Genomic DNA, 17159 nt, shown 5'->3' with positions numbered 1-17159 from the left:
TCGCAGGTGCCGGTGCTTTCATTTCCTCTGCGGATCCCAGATCCGTCATCTTCCTGCACCCGTGAAGACGCCGGCGGCATTCCCAGGAAAATCAGAGCCAGAAAGCAGGGTGGGAGCCTGGGAAAGCCCCTCGCTTTGGGAGGTCGCGGTTGGGCGGACACACTTGCTCCTGCTCCCCATCTGTTCTCTTGGGAAGAGGTGCCTGCTGGAAGCTGAAGGAATGGCTGGGCCTGCCGCAGGAACACCAGGGAAGCCAAGACCCTGGGGGAGAGCGTGGTGGCCCGTGTCCCTGAGGGTCATCAGCTGGTGTCCACCTGGGCCAGAGCAGGGCAGAGTGTGGACTCGATAGAACCAGCTTGCCCGGGTGAAACCCCAGCTCTGTCACTTACCACTCAAGGCTACATGACTGGGGGTGGTTATTTAAAGCCGCTTGGACTTAGTTTCCCCATCTGTAAAATGGGGATCATAAACGGGGATCGGTTTCTCCCTGGAGATGTTGTGAGGGCTGAATGAGCTGAGAGGTGCAAGGACCCAGCAACCTGTAGCCAGCCAGGAAAGGTGGGCCGTCTCCTTCAGCATTGCGGCCTGCGGGAGCTAGAACGGGGCAGGTACCTGGTGGGCTCCCAGGTGAGTGGCAGGAGCAGGGGGGGCTGGGGGGCGGGTGAGCGAGGGACCAGTGATGGAGGCAGAGCTGCAGCCCGGGCAGTATGCACTCAGGTTTGGACTGTGACCACAAAGTTGAGGTCCCAAATGCCACGTGAGGTCACAGTGATGGTAGACAACACTGGACGTGTGGCTCTCAGAAAAGAGGTCTGTGCGGCGTGCGATAGGGCGGGGCCACGTTTAAGGTAAGGATGGCGGCCAGCGTTCACCAACTCATCAGCATGTGAGAGAGAGGACCACTGTCGGCACCCATGGAGGGGAACCCTGGGACACGGACAGGCTATGCAACAGGCTCCAACAACTCCCGAACGGCAGAGCTGGGAACGGAACCCCAGGCGGCGAGGCTAACGCATCTGCCTGCAGAGCTGTCCTGTGACCTGGAATGCTGTAAGCGTGGGTGTGCCGGGCCCAACCTTTCCTTTTACAAGTGAAAAAAAAATCATCCAGAATAAATCACTCGCCTGAGGCCACCCCAGCTCGTTACAGCAGGGCTGGACCAGAGTCCAAATCTCCTCAATTCCAGTACAGTCCTTCCCCTCGGACATTCCATCTCAGGTTATTTCAACTTCTGTCCCCAGATTAGATATTATTACATTTTTACAAATGCTTTTTCTCTATTTCTAAATTTGCAGTAGTGAGCATGTATATTTATAGTAGAAAAAAAAGAGACCTATCAAAGCAAAGACATCAATATTATTAAGCAGACCCACCTGAGTGCCGTGTAAAGGAGGCATATTGTGGCATCTCGGGGGCGCGGGGGTAGAGAAAATGGAACAGTATTGTCATGTTTGCCTTTGATGTTTCTGGGAAACATCAGGTGTTTCTGGGAAATTTCTGCTCTGGACTCATTGTAAGAACTCCGCTCCCTAGAATGGAGGGAAAATATTTCTTATTACAGGGGGACCGACTGGGAGGTGACTATGAGGTCTTTCTTAGGTCAGATCATTCTATGTGACATCCTTGAAGGCCTGGCACCCATCCGCATTCCTCCCCCCTTCCTCCCTCCCTCACTTACCCACCTCACCTGGAAATTATGGAGGTGCAGGGGAAAGAGAGGCGGTCTAGGCCTGCAGGAATGAGACACATCCTTTTACTTCTGAGCTGAGCTGACCAATTTCGATGAACAGACGAGTTCTAATCAGTTGTCTTGTCAGAAGAGCAAGATGTTTATCAAACTTGAATATATTTTCACCACACTGTTCTTTCTCCAGCAGGCTTCTTGGACTACAATAAAACAACGCAGTTCCAAAAAATCATTTGGGTAAATAGAGCTGTTTATCTTGAAGGCTGTTGAGATGGCTCATTTTTTTCCCTTTCTTTCCCATCTTGTCCAAATTCATCAAGCCATCTCCCCACTCATCATTCACATATCATTTATTTAGCATATTTATATCCTGAGTCATTCCAAAAATTAGTTGTTGTGGCTTCAAAGAAAAAAGCCCAGACTATAAAACCCATGTTATATGAATTCAAATAGGAAAATGGGTTGGAGAAGAAAATTAAAAACCAAATACTCATTTCAGTTGTTCCAAGGGAGCCTACTGCCATATATATTCGGAGTGTTCTGCAGGTTGAGATGGAAAAGGAAACAACTCTCTCTTGATCAGGGAAAGGGACACCTTGTGGGTGGTTTTAGGGAACATTGAGTTTTCCTTGGTACTAAACTTCGAAAGAAATGTCTCCTACGGTAGATGGTGGAGAGATAGGCTGGAAATCCTGACAGCAGCTTTGGCTCAGATCAGAGTTTGTTCACAAAGAATTCGCATGACTCATTCCCACAATGACTTCTGATAACAGTTAGAAATCCTAGCACTGCACTTTAGCCCAGAGATGCTGAGTCATTGTGGGCATTTGATCAGCTCTTGATCAAAGCACACTGACTCTCGCTGGCAAGAACTTTTGGAACCGAGTGCTGTTCCTAATGTATTGGCTCTTCGTTTATTTTGTGTCTTTGTTTGAAAATATAAACACATGTCATCCATGTTGTCATCCAAATCATTACGATTTTTAAAAATATATATGTATTTTATTGATTTCTGAGAGGAAGGGAGATTGAGAGAGAGAGAAACATCAGTGATGAGAAAGAATCATGGATCACCCCACACTGGGGATCAAGCTCGAAACCCTGGCATGTGCCCTTGACCGTAATCAAATCCAGGACCCTTTAGTCCGCAGGCCGACGCTCTATCCACTGAGCCAAACCAGCTAGGGCCAAATCATTATGATTTTAAAAATATATTTTATTGATTTCAGAGAGGGAGAGGGAGAGAGAGACAGAAACATCAATGATGAGAGAGCATCACCAATTGGCCGCCTCCTGCACGCCCCCTATTGGGGATTGAGCCTGCAACCCAGGCATGTGCCCTTGACCGTAATCGAACCTGGGACCCTTCAGTCCACAGGCTGACGCTCTATCTACTGAGCCAAACCAGCCAGGGCTCATTATAATTTTTAACAGGATGCAATTTAGGGTGAATCCTGTGATGTGCAACTACAGACCTACCTCTATGGTCTAACCCACACTGATGGTTAAGAAAGATTTTTGGGGATATGGTCATTCAGACTCGATTCCACTTAAATTAGTTCTCATCTGATCTATTTATTTACTTATACCATGTCTCTACTTAGAATTGAGTCAATGAGGCATACAGGATATGCATAATATAAAATAGTAAAGTACAAATGAAAAATCAGGACAAGGACTAGTAGAGGTGGAGTTTTTAATTTTCTAGTAGAGTTTTTAATTTTCTTCTCCAACCCATTTTCCTATTTGAATTCATATACCATGGGTTTTATAGTCTGGGCTTTTTTCTTTGAAGCCACAACAACTCATTTTTGGAATGACTCAGGATATAAATATGCTAAATAAATGATATGTGAATGATGAGTGGGAGATGGCTTGATGAATTTGGACAAGATGGGGAAGAAAGGGAAAAAAACAAATTCAATGTGGCATCAAGACCAGGGTGAGAACAGGGTAAGGTTGGACAGATTGGAGATATGATGACAATGCAGTTCCGCTGTTGCTACAAATGGGCTGCTGAGTTGCTTTGGGCTTCCTGGACGGGAGGGGCAAAGTCACTTTTCCCCTCTGGTCCATAGGCGTCTTGATGGAATACCACTAGGCCGTGTTTCTTTCCATCATTCCCTCATCTGTAGCCCATTCCCTCCCAGAGAAGCTAGCTAAAGATGATACCTTTTGCTCTTTGTGACCTAACAAGAGCCTCCAGTGGCCTTCAGTTCCGTTTGCAAGAGCTCCTGGGGTATCTTAGCTCTGTGCTGCTCTTCCATCCTGTGTCTACCCCAGGCTTCCACTGCCTGCTGAGTCTGTCTCCCTCATTCATAACTTGAGCTCACCCCTGGTTCTGCTTCATCGTGGGCCTGATTCCACCTTGGGGCTTTCCCCTCCCCCTGCGCCCCCCCCCTCCCCCGATTTGGCCACCTCTACTAGCCAGCTCAAGTGGCTATTTCCAAGAGTGGCAGTCTGGTTGCTCCAGGGCATCATTTTATATCAGGCCATGTCACAATTGGCCTGTTTATGGAGTGGTGGCCTGGGGCAGGTCCTCCAGTGTCCCTGGTCCAGTTTACCAGGTGTTAAGTCCAATGGTCCAAAATATGAGTGTGTGTGTGTGTGTGTGTGTGTGTAAGGAGCGGTGGGTGAAAATATTTTCCTTGCAAAGAGGTTTAAGTCTAGCAAGCAATCAAGGACCTCGTGTCTTTGTCCTGGTTGAGCTTGGGTGTAGCAAACCAGCAGCCTTTTTGCCTCTGCTGCCATTGGTTTGCAAAATAAAGACCTTTGTCTTTCTGGAAATACTTTCTTCTGAGTTGCTCAAGTCATTCTCCTTGGAAGTGTGTCAGAGGTTTTGTGAAGCCCTGCATAGCAATCCCTTTACATGTATTAGGCATATGGATTTCTGAATGTATTGCACTATCACCCTTCTCCCACTTTTTGGGTTATATTGATTTATAATGTCACTAGTGGCCCGGTGCATGAAATTCGTGCATGGGGGGAGGGTCCCCTCAGCCCGGCCTGTACCCTCTCCAATATGGGACCCCTTGGGAGATGTCTGACTGCCAGTTTAGGCCCGACCCATGGGCTTCTAACCGCTCACCTGCCTGCCTGCCTGATCCCTCAACTCCGCCCCCCCCCCCTGCTGGTCTGTTTGCCCCCAACTGCCTCCCCCTGCTGGCCTGATCGCCCCCAACTGCCCTACCCTGCCAACCTGATCGCCCCTAACTGCCTCTGCTTTGGCCCTGCCACCATGGCTTTGTCCAGAAGGATGTCCGGAAGGTTTCCCAGAAGGTCTCCTGGTCTAATTAGCATATTACCCTTTTATTAGTATAGCTAATGATTTATAATCTGTGGAACAATTCCTTTTAGACCTTTGCTACTCAGATTGAGGTCAGCAAGGGCATCGCCTGGGAGCCTGTTGGGAATGCAGAACATTAGCCTCACTTGGATCTACTGGATCAGAACCTCGTTTTCACAAGTTCTCCTGTGTGTGCCTCAGTTTGAGAAGCACGACCTGTATTGCAAACCTTGGGAAGTGCTGAACAACTGGTCAGGGATTGGGCCTTCGAGAGGGGATGTGACCTGCCTGCATTACCCAATGGGTCAGTAATAGATCTGGAACTAGAATCCGAGTGTCCTGAGTCCTAGTCACATTCTCTTCCCACCACCCCATGATGTTTCCCATCTAGGAAATGTGTCAGGAGCCAAGAGTTGGTCAAAGGATTCACTCTGACCTTACTTCAGTAAGTTACTGAAACTAGGCCCCCTTCCTCTTGCCTGAGGACAAAGCATTCCTTCTGTAGCCGCCCTTCAACCGCCACACCCTTTATCTATAGTCAGCCACACCCTTTATCTATAGTCAGCACCCTTTACGACTTTAGCCAATTATCTAAGGGTCAGCCCCCACCCCTCTAGAAATCACATATAAGGAACGCTGTAAAAATAAAATTTCGAGGCTTGATCAGAAACCCCTTTGTCTTGCCTCCATTCTTTGCGTCCCTTGTCTGTCTCTCATTCTCTTAGGTGCGCTGCCTCGGTACCCCCGTTAGAAGACCCCGCTGGCAGAAATGAGGAGGCTTGATGAGATCATTGTCAGGACATGTGATCAGGCTTTATCATCCATAGTTGCTCTGGAGAGTGCAAGAGGCTACCGTGCACTACTGAGGACAAGATGCAAAGAGCCCCAGGTGGCCACTCTGTATACCTGGAGTTTTTCTGTTTTACAGAGCCCTCTCACGTCTGCCAACTAATTTAAACAGCGTGAGTGGCCAATGGACTAGATGATCTGAAAGTGCTAACTATTCAATAAAATCTGGCTCTCAAGTAACCACACTCACAGTCACCCTGTCTCATTTTAGTAGATAAATCACGATCTAACCTGATTAAGAAAAAAAGGGAGAAAGCCCAAACCAACAAAACATGAGAATGGGGAAAGGTCACAGATACACACACATTTAAAGCAATTCTGAAATTACTCTGCTTAACTTGTTTCCAAAGCGTGTGAACACCTGGATGCAGTGCGTGGCTTCCCCCTTCCACACGCCACTGCAGAGGCCCAGCTGGAGCTGCAGGCTGCATGTCATGGCTTTCCACCAAGTCATTTCCCTGTGAGTCAACCCGACTTCAGAGTTTGGTTTCTGAAACGGCTATTCCATCCAGGGCTTTAATTCCGAGCTAAGATGTCTGGGTAGCTTGGCAGGAACTGGGCTCTTCCGCCCGGGTGGGCACCAGATTCTCTGAGGAGTTGTTCACTGAATGCTGAATGCCACCCTTTTCTGACATCTGCTTTATCTGCCACCCGCCAGTAGCCCAGCTCTAGAAATGAAAAACAAGCATGTCTCCGATCCTGAGAATCCTGAGTGTTAGACCTCAGAGGTCCCATCTTGTCATCTCATTCTCCCCACCCCCCTTTTTAAAAAAGTTTTAATTTATTTTAGAGAGAGACGAAGGGAGAGAGAAACATTGATCAGCTGCCTCCTGCACCAGGGATCGAGCCCACAACCTCGGTATGTACCCTGACCAGGAATCAAACCAGCAATCTTTTGGTGCACAGGATGACACTAACAACTGAGCCACACTGGCCAGGGCTCATCCCTCCTTTTATAGATGAAGAAATTGAGAATAAGGAGTGGGAGGTAACTGTCAAGTTGAGACCATTTTCAATCCAAGTTGTGCGCTCTATTACACTATCTTTAATAATACTAATATTAATAGCAACTGCTATCTACTGATTTGTTTACTCCATCTCGCCTTAACAACTCTATGAGGTAGGCAATCATTGCATCATCCCCACTTTACAGAAACAGAAGCACAGAGAGGTTAAGTAACTTGCCCTAACACACATAGCTAGTTAGTAAGTAGGAGTTGAGATTTGACTCCAAGTAATCTGCTTGCATGCAGAGCCTATATTCTCACCTCCATTTACTACATCAACAGTTCTCTTATTATTCAGACATGACATGACAGATAACTCAGATTATGTCTATAACAGAGCAACTAGGCATGGTGATCTTTAGAGTCTCAAAAAACATACGAGAAATTATGGTTTCTCCAACATTCAGCACATGTCTGCCATGGTTATAAGTGCTTTTACAAGCATTAGCTCAGTAATCTCAAAACCAACACCCCCCCCCCAAAAAAAAAAAAACCACCAAAAAAACCCCAACAACAACCCAAAACAAAATACACAGGAAGAGGGTGCAGTATCCTCACTGATCAAATGGGAAAATGAAGGCCACAGAGTTTCCTTATCTCCACTGAGATCCAACAGCTAAGTGGCAAATCCAGCGTTCAGAGCCAGCCCATCTGGCAGGTGAGCAGCAGTCATCACAGCCAACGCTCCACTGCCAATGGACTCGGTTATTCATTCCGTCCTCACCACCGGACAGACAGGAGTCATTTCCCACCCACTCACTTGCTTTTCTCTGGTTAGATGAGGAAACTGACCTGCTTGAGATGTTTAAGTAACTTGCTAACGGCCACCCAGTGACTTGGTGGCAGGTCAGCCAGGCATCCAAAGCCCGTGTGAACTATTTTCACTTCTCCAGGCTTCAGTGGTCTGGGCCAAGGCTCGCTCTCTGCAACAGACCCTCCCACTCGCGGGTCTCACCTGAGGCTCTGCAGGTCACAGTGGAGCTACACACTGCCCCCTGGTGGCAGGTGAGCGCAAGCGCAGCACATGATAAAAAGCTCGCGGCACAGCACGCTGATTGGCTGGCGCGGATTCCAGCGGCTTTCCCAGGGGCTTGAGCTTTACTGGGCGAGTAAAGGGGCGCCCAGGCCCGCGCCCTCCGGGCCCCCCCAAACACCCCTTGGAGTTAAGAGCGTGCGAGGCACACTGGCTTTTTCACTTTCGGGCCTCTCCTTTTCTCTCCCTTTTGTGTTCTGGTTTTGAATTCATCCAGGGTCCAAGATGAAAATCCGGCACCAAAGCCCGGGGTACAGGCCGAGGATGACATTTCTCCAGAAGGCAAGCTGGTCTGTCACCTGGGCTCTGGGAGGTGCACAGGGGCCCAACTCTGAGAGGTTGGAGATGATGGAGACATAGAGCGTGAAGGGCATCTCTTGTGCTCTTAAATGACAGCTCTGTAGTGTAATGGCAACAGTATCTGCTTAGGTTTCTAGGCTGCCCGCAGACCTTGAAGAATCAGCCCTGCCTGGCCAGAATATGGGAGGGTGAAGAGCCTGTTCCGAGGAGCTTCCTCTCCTCTGGAGCGGGCCGTTTCTCCGAGGCTCCTGTCGCCTGGGACTCCAGGGTCCACAGAATGCACCCTGGGTTGTCCTCCTTTCTTTCTCTGGCTCACTTTCCCAAACCGCTGCTGCCACTTCTCAGGATCAGTCCTCCCACCAACACAAAGAGATTACGATCCCATTTTACAGGTAAGAAAACAGAGAAGGAGCAACCTGGAATGTTGTGATACAGTGACACTGGTCTCACTAACTACAACGGGAGAAACATAAAGTACAGCGAGCAGTGGGAAGGAGCTTCCACGATTGAGTCCACGGGAGGAGTAAGGGAAGAGAACCTCGAAGCTGAGAATGAAGGATGCTGGGGCTTCTGTGGAGAAAGGGCAGAAGGAAGACCCCGCAGCGGGGGCAGAGGGTGTGCCAGAGCAGAGGCGTGTGCCAGTCTGGTCTTTGAAGCAAGCTGTTCGCTGGTGCTGCACACAGGTGCATCATGAAGGTCTCCTATGCCTTTCAAAGGTGGTCCAATGTTCCTCAAAGGAAGCCATTCAGGAATTTGGAGCAGGTGACTGATGTAGTCAGATTCAAGGTCAACAGACTACTCTGATGTGAGCCAGAGAACTAGTTGGGTTGTCTTCTTTTTTTAAAAAAATATGTTTTTATTGATTTTAGAGAGAGGGAGAGGGAGAGAGATAGAAACATTGAGACATCGATGAGAGAGAAACATTGATTGGCTATCTCCTCCCCCATGTCCCACCCCATTTGCCTCAAGAACCTCCTCACATTCTTCAAGATGCAGCTAAACCACCACAGTAAATGCCTGCACTTACGCGCTTCCTCTGCCCTCCAGGTGTCTGTCGTGGCACCGGTGTCTGCCGCTGGCTTGGTGTATGTGGCTGTCTCCTACTACTTGACTAGAAGCCACTTGTCTTAAATGTCTTTGCTATCCCAGCGTCTATGAATGTCTGACACACAGTAGGAGCTCAATAAATGTTTGTTAAATGGAGGAATATATAAATGAAACAAAATCCGCCTAAGCCTCATTAAGATCCCTACTCTTTGTAGGCCTTGCCTAAGCCCAACTCATTCCCTAAGGAGAAGAGGAAAGCATTTTTGAGAGCTGGAGATCTTTCTCTCCACTTCCCCTCTTCCCCCAAAGGTCAGGGCTGCCAGGAAGGACATAAGAGATGACAGGCAGGAACTGGAACAGAGCCTGTGGATGCTGCAGGTCACATGTGGCAGGCTACCTAGTCATGCTCTTGGCTCCACTGTGTCATCAGCTGGCTCCCTCGGGCAAAGCTCCTGGACTGTGGATGCTCCATCTCTTTCCACCACATCTTAAACAAGCCCAGAACCCCTCCCCGGTGGAGTGCCAGCCACCAGGCCTTGCAACAGACATCAGAGGCAGCGGCAATGTGGCTGATGGGCCTGTCTATTTGGTGTCACACTGGGCAGAGGCCCAAGATAAGTCTCAGTTCCTTGGCTTATTAACCCTGCCACTGCAACCATGCAAAAACTTCATTTCTTTAATATGACCTTTTCTCCTTTCCCCATTTTTGATTCAAACTAGCCTCATCCAGGCAAGAACATACAATGGGGTAAAGACAGTCTATTCAATAAATGGTGTTCAGAAAACTGGATAGATATGCACAGAAAAATGAACTGAGACCACCTTCTTCTACCATACAGACACAAGAATAAACTCAAAATGGATTAAAGACTTAAATGTAAGACTTAAATGTAACAAACCATAAAAATCACAGAAGAAAACATAGGCAGTAAAATCTTGGACATTTCTCATAGCAATATTTTTTTTTGATATATCTCCTAGAGCAAGGGAAACAAAAGAAAAAAAAATAAACAAATGGGACTACATCGAACTAAAAAGTTTTTGCACAAAAGGAAACATTAATAAAATGAAAGACAACCCAATGAATGGGAGAACATATATCTGGTATGGGGTTAATGTTAAAATTTATAAATTATACAGCTTACCCAGCCTGAATTGCTCAGTGGTTGAGCATTGACCTATGAACTAGGAGGCCACAGTTCGATTCCAGGTTAGGGCACATGCCCAGGTTTTGGGCTCGATCCCGTGTGGAGCATGCAGGAGACAGCTGATCAATGATTCTCTCTCATCATTGATGTTTCTATTTCTTCCTCTCCCTTCCTCTCTGAAATCAATAAAAATATATTTTAGAAAAAGAAAGAAAAAAAGAATTATATAGCTCAACACTAAAAACACAAACAACCAAATTAAAAAGGGGGCAAAGAACCTGAATAAACACTTTGCTCCAAAGAGGACATACAGATGGCCAATAGACATATGAAAAGATGTTCAAGGTCACTACTCACCAGAGAAATGAAAATTAAAACCACAGTGAGATATCATCTCACATCTGTCAGAATGGCTACCATCAATAAATCAACAAATAATAAGTGTTGTTCAGGATGTGGAGAAAGGGAACCCTTGTTCACTGTTGGTGGGAATGCAGACTGGTGCAGCCACTGTGGAAAGCAGTATGCAGTTACTTTAAAAAATTAAAAATATAACTGCCTTATGACCCAGCAATTCCACTTTGAGAATATATCCAAAGAAACCTGAAACACCAATTCAAAAGAATATATGCACCCCTATGTTCATTGCAGCATTATTTACAACTAGAAGCCCGGTGGGGTCCAGCCGGCCCGCCCCGATCCCCCAACCCCTGGTTGAACTGCTAGTTGAACTCCCAGTCGAGGGGACAATTTGCATATTAGCCTTTTATTATATAGTATAGCTAAGATCTAGAAGCAGCCATAGAGTAGATGAGTGTATAAAAAAATCTGTGGTACATTTACACAATGGAATACTACTCAGCCATAAAAAAGAATAAAATATTACCTAGGCAACAGTATGGATAGACCTGAAGAGTATTATGCTAAGTGAAATAAGCCAGTCAGAGAAAGACAAATACTGTAGGATTCACTTATATGTGGAATCTAGTGAACAAAACAAAAACAAAATAGAAATAGATTCACAGATACAGAAAACAGACTGACAGTAGTCAGAAGAAGGGGTGTTGGGAGAAAAGGGTGGAGGGATTAATAAAATAAAATAACCCTCATACATACAGACAATAGTATGGTCATTACCAGAGGAAAAGGGGGTAGGGAAGGAAGAAGAGGGTAAAAGGAGGATAAGTGGTGATGAAAGGAGATTTGACTTTGGGTTGTGAACACAATGCAATATACAGATGATTATAGAATTGGACACTTGAGACCTATATAATTTTATTAACTAACTAGAGGCCTGATGCACAAAACTCGTGCAAGGGGCTCGGCCCTCATAGCCCTGGCTTTGTCCGGAAGGTCGTCCAGAAGGTCATTCGGCTGTTCAGTCTAATTAGCATATTACCCTTCTATTATTATAGATGTCACCCCAATAAATTCAATAAAAATTAAGATAAATAAAATTAGTTTAAAAATGAAACAAACTGGCCTAGTCCAGCACCCTGGCTTACCTTACCTCCCTTGCACGTCCACTCCCTTAATCTTTAAGCCCTCAGGATAATGAGGCCCCGGTCAGCATTAAGCAACGCCAGGAACAAAGCCTCAGGCCTACTGACCACAGAGACAGTTTTAGTCAAACTAAAAGATAACATCTAGGCCTCAGCTGTGTTTCGGCTCCAGACTCAGAAAAGTGAACCGATCCACCGACTCCATCCTTGTGAAACTAGCTGAAGTGATATCAGGAAAGCAATGGTCACCTGTCCCCTACCTTGGCACCAACACAATCAGTAGAGATCATGACCCCAACTCCCTTAGTCACCATGATTAATGTAACCCACCCCGTGGAAGCCATCAGAGAGCCAGGTCTTTGAGCACGAGCTCACCTGTGACTCTGGGTGTGGTGCCACTTCCTTAAAAACAAACCTTTGCCCTGGCTGGTGTTGCAAGGGGTTAGAGTCAGCACCGAAGGGTCGAGGGTTGATTCTCACTCAAGGGCACATACGTGGGCTGCTGGTTTGATCTCTGGCCCCCGGTCAGGACTCGTGCAGGAGGCAACCAATTGATGTGTCTCTCTCACGTCGATGTTTTTCTCTCTTTCCCCTCTCCCTTCCATTCTCTCTAAAAAGCAATGGAAAAAATATCCTCAGGTGAGGATTGAAAAGAATTAATAATAATAAAACAAACCTTTATTTTCCTGGCTACAAACTCCTTTGGTGTTTAAGTGGGCTTGGATGCATGCAGGCAAGCAAACCCTTTAGTTTGGTAACACCGCCTGCAATCTGGAGTGGACTGCCTTTTTCTTCCCTCTCTCCTTGCCTTCGTGTGTATGGGGCCACTTTCAGATTTCACCCAGGAAGCTTCTAAGGTTTCGAACCAACGGGGGGGGGGGGGGGGGGGGGGCAATAGACACTTAAACTTATACAGAATGAAATATACAGAATGAAATCAGTCATCAAGAGAAAGGACCCAAGAGATTTTGTGAAGACCCCAAATCCAAACTGGGTGACTTGGGTGAAACTTTAGGGAGGTAGACCTGGATAGGGACTGTAAACTAAAAAGCTTAAACCAAGTCTCAAGCATTGCAGTCTAGCTTGAGAAAGAATATGAGGATTTGGCTCAGTGGATAGAGTGTCAGCCCTTGGACAGAAGGGCCCCAGGTTTGATTCCGGTCAAGGGCACCTACCAGGGCTGCAGGCTTGATCCCCTGCCTTGGTTAGGGTGCATAGAGGAGGCAACCAATCGATGTCCCTCTCTCACATTGATGTTTCTGTCTCTCTCCTCACTCCCTTCCACTATCGCTAAAAAGAAAATTAAAAAAAAAAAGGGGGGGGCGGGGGAGCATCTCTGAAAGGGATGAAGGCAAAATGACTTATTTTGCCCCTAGCACCACGGAAGAGAGTACTTTTCACCCGTGAAAATGAGTATCTGGCCAACCTGACAGGTGTATCTATGGAGTGAAGACACCTGATGCCATTAAACCTGGATATCATTTCCATCGCTTTGATTCCATACTGTAGTATACGAATCTGGATTCCATATAATTTTCCTTCAAGAAGGAACACACTGTTGGCAAATAAAATTACCCAACACTGGTAATTATATTTTTATATTTCATATTTCTCACTAGAAAGGAATGAGCTCACATTTTAGTCCCTTTTGAGTTTGGTCAGCAAACTCAGTGTACCCTCTGAAGCCTGCTTATCTCTGTGAGCTAATGGAATTAGGTCTCTGGCCCTACAGAATGGAAGACCAGGCACTGGAGCAAGGACACTCCAATGTATCGTTACTGTCATCCTTAGGCAGGTCTTGCTTGAAACTGCAAGTTTCTAACGTACTAGGAAGTCACTTCAAAGCTCTCCTTGACAGACACTTGTGTCAAACATGTGAAACTACCTCATTAAGAGCTTTTGTTGTTACTTCGATTTTGAATGAAGTTCAAGATGATGCTTGTACTAATTTTATTCTAAACTGTTAGGGCAAGTTTCCCATCAATGTCACTTAATGTATACATACAACACACTTAAATGTTTCTTTAAAAATAATATATATTAATAAATAATATATATATATATATATTTCATTTCAGGGAGGAAGGGAAAGGGAGAGATAGAAACATCAATGATGAGAGAGAATCATTGATCAGCTGCCTCCTGCACCCCCCACACTGGGGACCGAGCCCATAACCCAGGTATGCCCTGACCAGGAATTGAAACGCAACCTCCTGGTTCATAGGTTGACGCTCAACCACTGAGACATGCCAGCTGAGCACACTTAAATGGTTTTAAATTACATTCTCTTTATAGGAGAAAATGCTAATTGTATTTTACTAAATTGGGCTCTTCTAGGAACCCATGAACAAATTTCCTAAGAAATCTGTTTAAGAAACCCTGAATTGTACAATTACCACTTGGAACAATTTACATATATATATTTTTTCCAAATAATCGCCTCCATTGTGTCAGTAATTACATGTTGGTGATATTTGCTCAATGAGATTGAGACATTACACACTGTGCATGATGCATGTAGGAGGAACCGGAAGGGCTCACTTCCTTTTCCAGCCATGACGGGGCTTGTAGTACTTCATTAATTACAGACCGTTTTCTGCAATGTTTGTAAAATGGAAACTACCCTTGGTGAAATCCAGTCAGATGACTTTTAAAGAGTAGTTCTGAAGTGTCTTTTGAGAAGTGAGAGTGCCTTTTGAGCAGATCTGAGCCCCCCCAGGTAAGTGATTTCTTTATGTCAGCATTTCCCAAAATATGCCCTGGGAAAAACCACTTGGAGAGATATTAATAGGGTGCTACTCAAGTTTCTCCAGTCACAACACTTGAGAAACACCAGGCTAATCAAAGTTAGAAGAGTTCCATTACTGCAGGGCTTCTCAGAACAAATTCATAATCTATTATTCACTGTGCTCAGAGACCGTAGTTCAAATCCCAAACTCCTTTGTTCATCTTTTAGTTCCCCTTCAGGAACACATTATGGTAAAAGCCTCTTTAAATGAACTATTCCTCCAACACAATCTTTAAAATAGTGTCCGAGAAAGTAAATTCGATTCGTAAACGGACATATACCACTGCACAACCACACACAGGACAGGATGGCAGGCATCCTCATTTCTTCTCTTTTCAACATACACTGAGTTGCCAGATTATGATGATCTCTGAACGCATAATAATCTGGCCACTCAGAGTGCGTGTGTGTGTGTGTGTGTGTGTGTGTGTGTGTGTGTGTTAGAGGCCCGGTGCATGAATTGGCTCCAGCCAACCAGGCCAGGGGGAGGGGACATGGGGGTTGGTCGGTCTGCCTGCTGGTCAAACTCCTGGTCCAGGGAACAATCTGCATATTAGCCTTTTACTATATAGAATATACACTGAGTGGCCAGATTATGCGTTCAGAGATCATAATAATGGGGCCACTCAGTGTATATATTTACTAGAGGCCCAGTACACAAAATTTGTGAATGGGTAGGGTCCCTGGGCCTGGCCTGTGATCAGGGCCGATCTGTGGGGTGATCAGGGGGCGCCCGCTGGCACCGGCCTTGGCTGGCCCGGCGCCACCCACTTCCCAGCCCTACCACCACCCACTGCATCAGCCAATTGCCTCCCTCTGTGGAACAACTGGTGGGGCCTGTGGGCTGGGGCAGGTCCTGCATTGAGCGTCTGCCCCCTGGTGGTCAGTGAACATCATAGTGACTGGTCCATCTTTGTATATTAAGCTTTTATTATATAGGATTGATTTCAGAGAGGAAGGGAGGGAGAGCTAGAAACATCAATGATTCAAGAGAATCATTATCAGCTGCCTCCTGCACGCTCCACACTGGGGATTGAGCCCACAACCCAGGCATGTGCCCTGACCAGGAATGGAACCCCGGACCCTTCAGTCTGCAGGCCGAGGCTATATTCACTAAGCCAAACCGACCAGGGCGGGTATCCTCATTTCAATGTTGAGGAAACTCCAGTTCAAAAAGTTCAGGCAGTTAGCGCCTAGGGCCAGTGGCTACCCTGGAAAAGAACCCAAACCAGTATTCTGCAAATAATCTAAAACGGCGAGTCCCATTTCTCCTTGGTAAGAGAACTTGATTCTAACACCCCCGCCCCCCGAGGGGGGGGCATTCCGACCCCCTGCACCCCAGTACCTCCATCCTTCCAAATGGCACTGTGCGTGTTGCCCTTGTACCCTATTCTTCCAGGGCCACAGTTCCTCATCGTTTCACTTAACTCCTCTCTCCCCTCTATCTGGCCACAATTCAATACTAAGATGCATTTTTTAGTTACCTGATTTTTAAAAGTGGGCGAGTGGGTCGTACTCTCAGATACTCGAAACAGGCCCTAAAATCACCTATTTTTATATTGGAGCATCACCATTATTTTCTACGAGCCAGATGGCCTCGAGTAGTTCTAAGAAATAAGTCCGCGGCGCTGGGTATTCGCGGGGCCAACCCCGAGGCATCACTTCGGCCTCAAAGTGGCAGCTCCATGACGCCTCCCTTCCCGCCCCTCAAATCCGCCGCACGTGGGTCCGCGGAGCAAGCGCCTCCCAGGGCTCCAAGCTCGACTTTTGGGGTCCACGCCCTCGTCGCACGCCCCTTTCTCCTCCCCACCCCCACCCCGGACCCGGAGCAGGTTCGCAGAAAGAAGCAAGCCAGACGCCTCGGGCTGGATACCTGTGTACTCAGGGGGCTGGGGCGGGCGGGGCGGAGCCGGAAGTGGGCCGCCGCCGGAAGTCCGCCCCCAGGGAGCCTGCGTTTCCTCTCTAGGCGTGTGGAGGGATCCGCACCTCTATGCTCTAGACCTGGCGTGGCGCGGTGGCTGGTGGGAGGGGCGCTGGGCCTGCGGGTAGAGCGCGGGCACCTGTCTTCCGGACGCTTTCCCACGCTTCCGTACCCGAGCGCACCCGGCAGCGCTCCTGGCAGAGTCGGAAATTGCTCCTATGGAGATTTTAAAAAACGAAGGTGCAGGAACGCGACAGGGCACCCCAAAACTCCTCAGCAGTTTTTGGCTTGCGCACACGCATTCTTTTTTTATTGACATGAGGTCTACCTTTCATGCAATAACACTGCTAAAGTGACTCTCCGTTTTTAAAAAAGTTTTGCATTTGAAGTACGTTTTGAACTTGAACTCCAGGCTGGGGCCGGCCCTGCTGCTCTTGTGTCTTCAGACACAACTCTGCAGTGATGAATGGGCACACCTGTCCTCCCCCCACCCCCAAGGCCCTAAGTCAGTGGTCGGCAAACTCATTAGTCAACAGAGCCAAATATCAACAGTACAACGATTGGAATTTCTTTTGAGAGCCAAATTTTTTA

At 47.1% G+C, this 17159-nt stretch overlaps 1 long non-coding RNA gene across 1 annotated transcript; it reads right to left on the bottom strand.

Annotated features, from left to right (window-relative positions):
* Positions 1–1338: 1338 nt before the first annotated feature.
* Positions 1339–16544, bottom strand: LOC114234387 (uncharacterized). Its single transcript, XR_008554865.1, has 3 exons — positions 16521–16544; positions 1688–1887; positions 1339–1529 (listed from the first exon to the last, which is right to left on the bottom strand). It is a non-coding gene; the product is annotated as an uncharacterized LOC114234387 (long non-coding RNA).
* Between the last annotated feature and the right edge of the window lie 615 nt (positions 16545–17159).

This window comes from Eptesicus fuscus, chromosome 20 (assembly GCF_027574615.1).
Source record: "Eptesicus fuscus isolate TK198812 chromosome 20, DD_ASM_mEF_20220401, whole genome shotgun sequence".
In the NCBI taxonomy this organism is placed as follows: Eukaryota; Metazoa; Chordata; class Mammalia; order Chiroptera; family Vespertilionidae; genus Eptesicus; species Eptesicus fuscus.
This window is presented reverse-complemented; position numbering and strand designations above follow the sequence as displayed.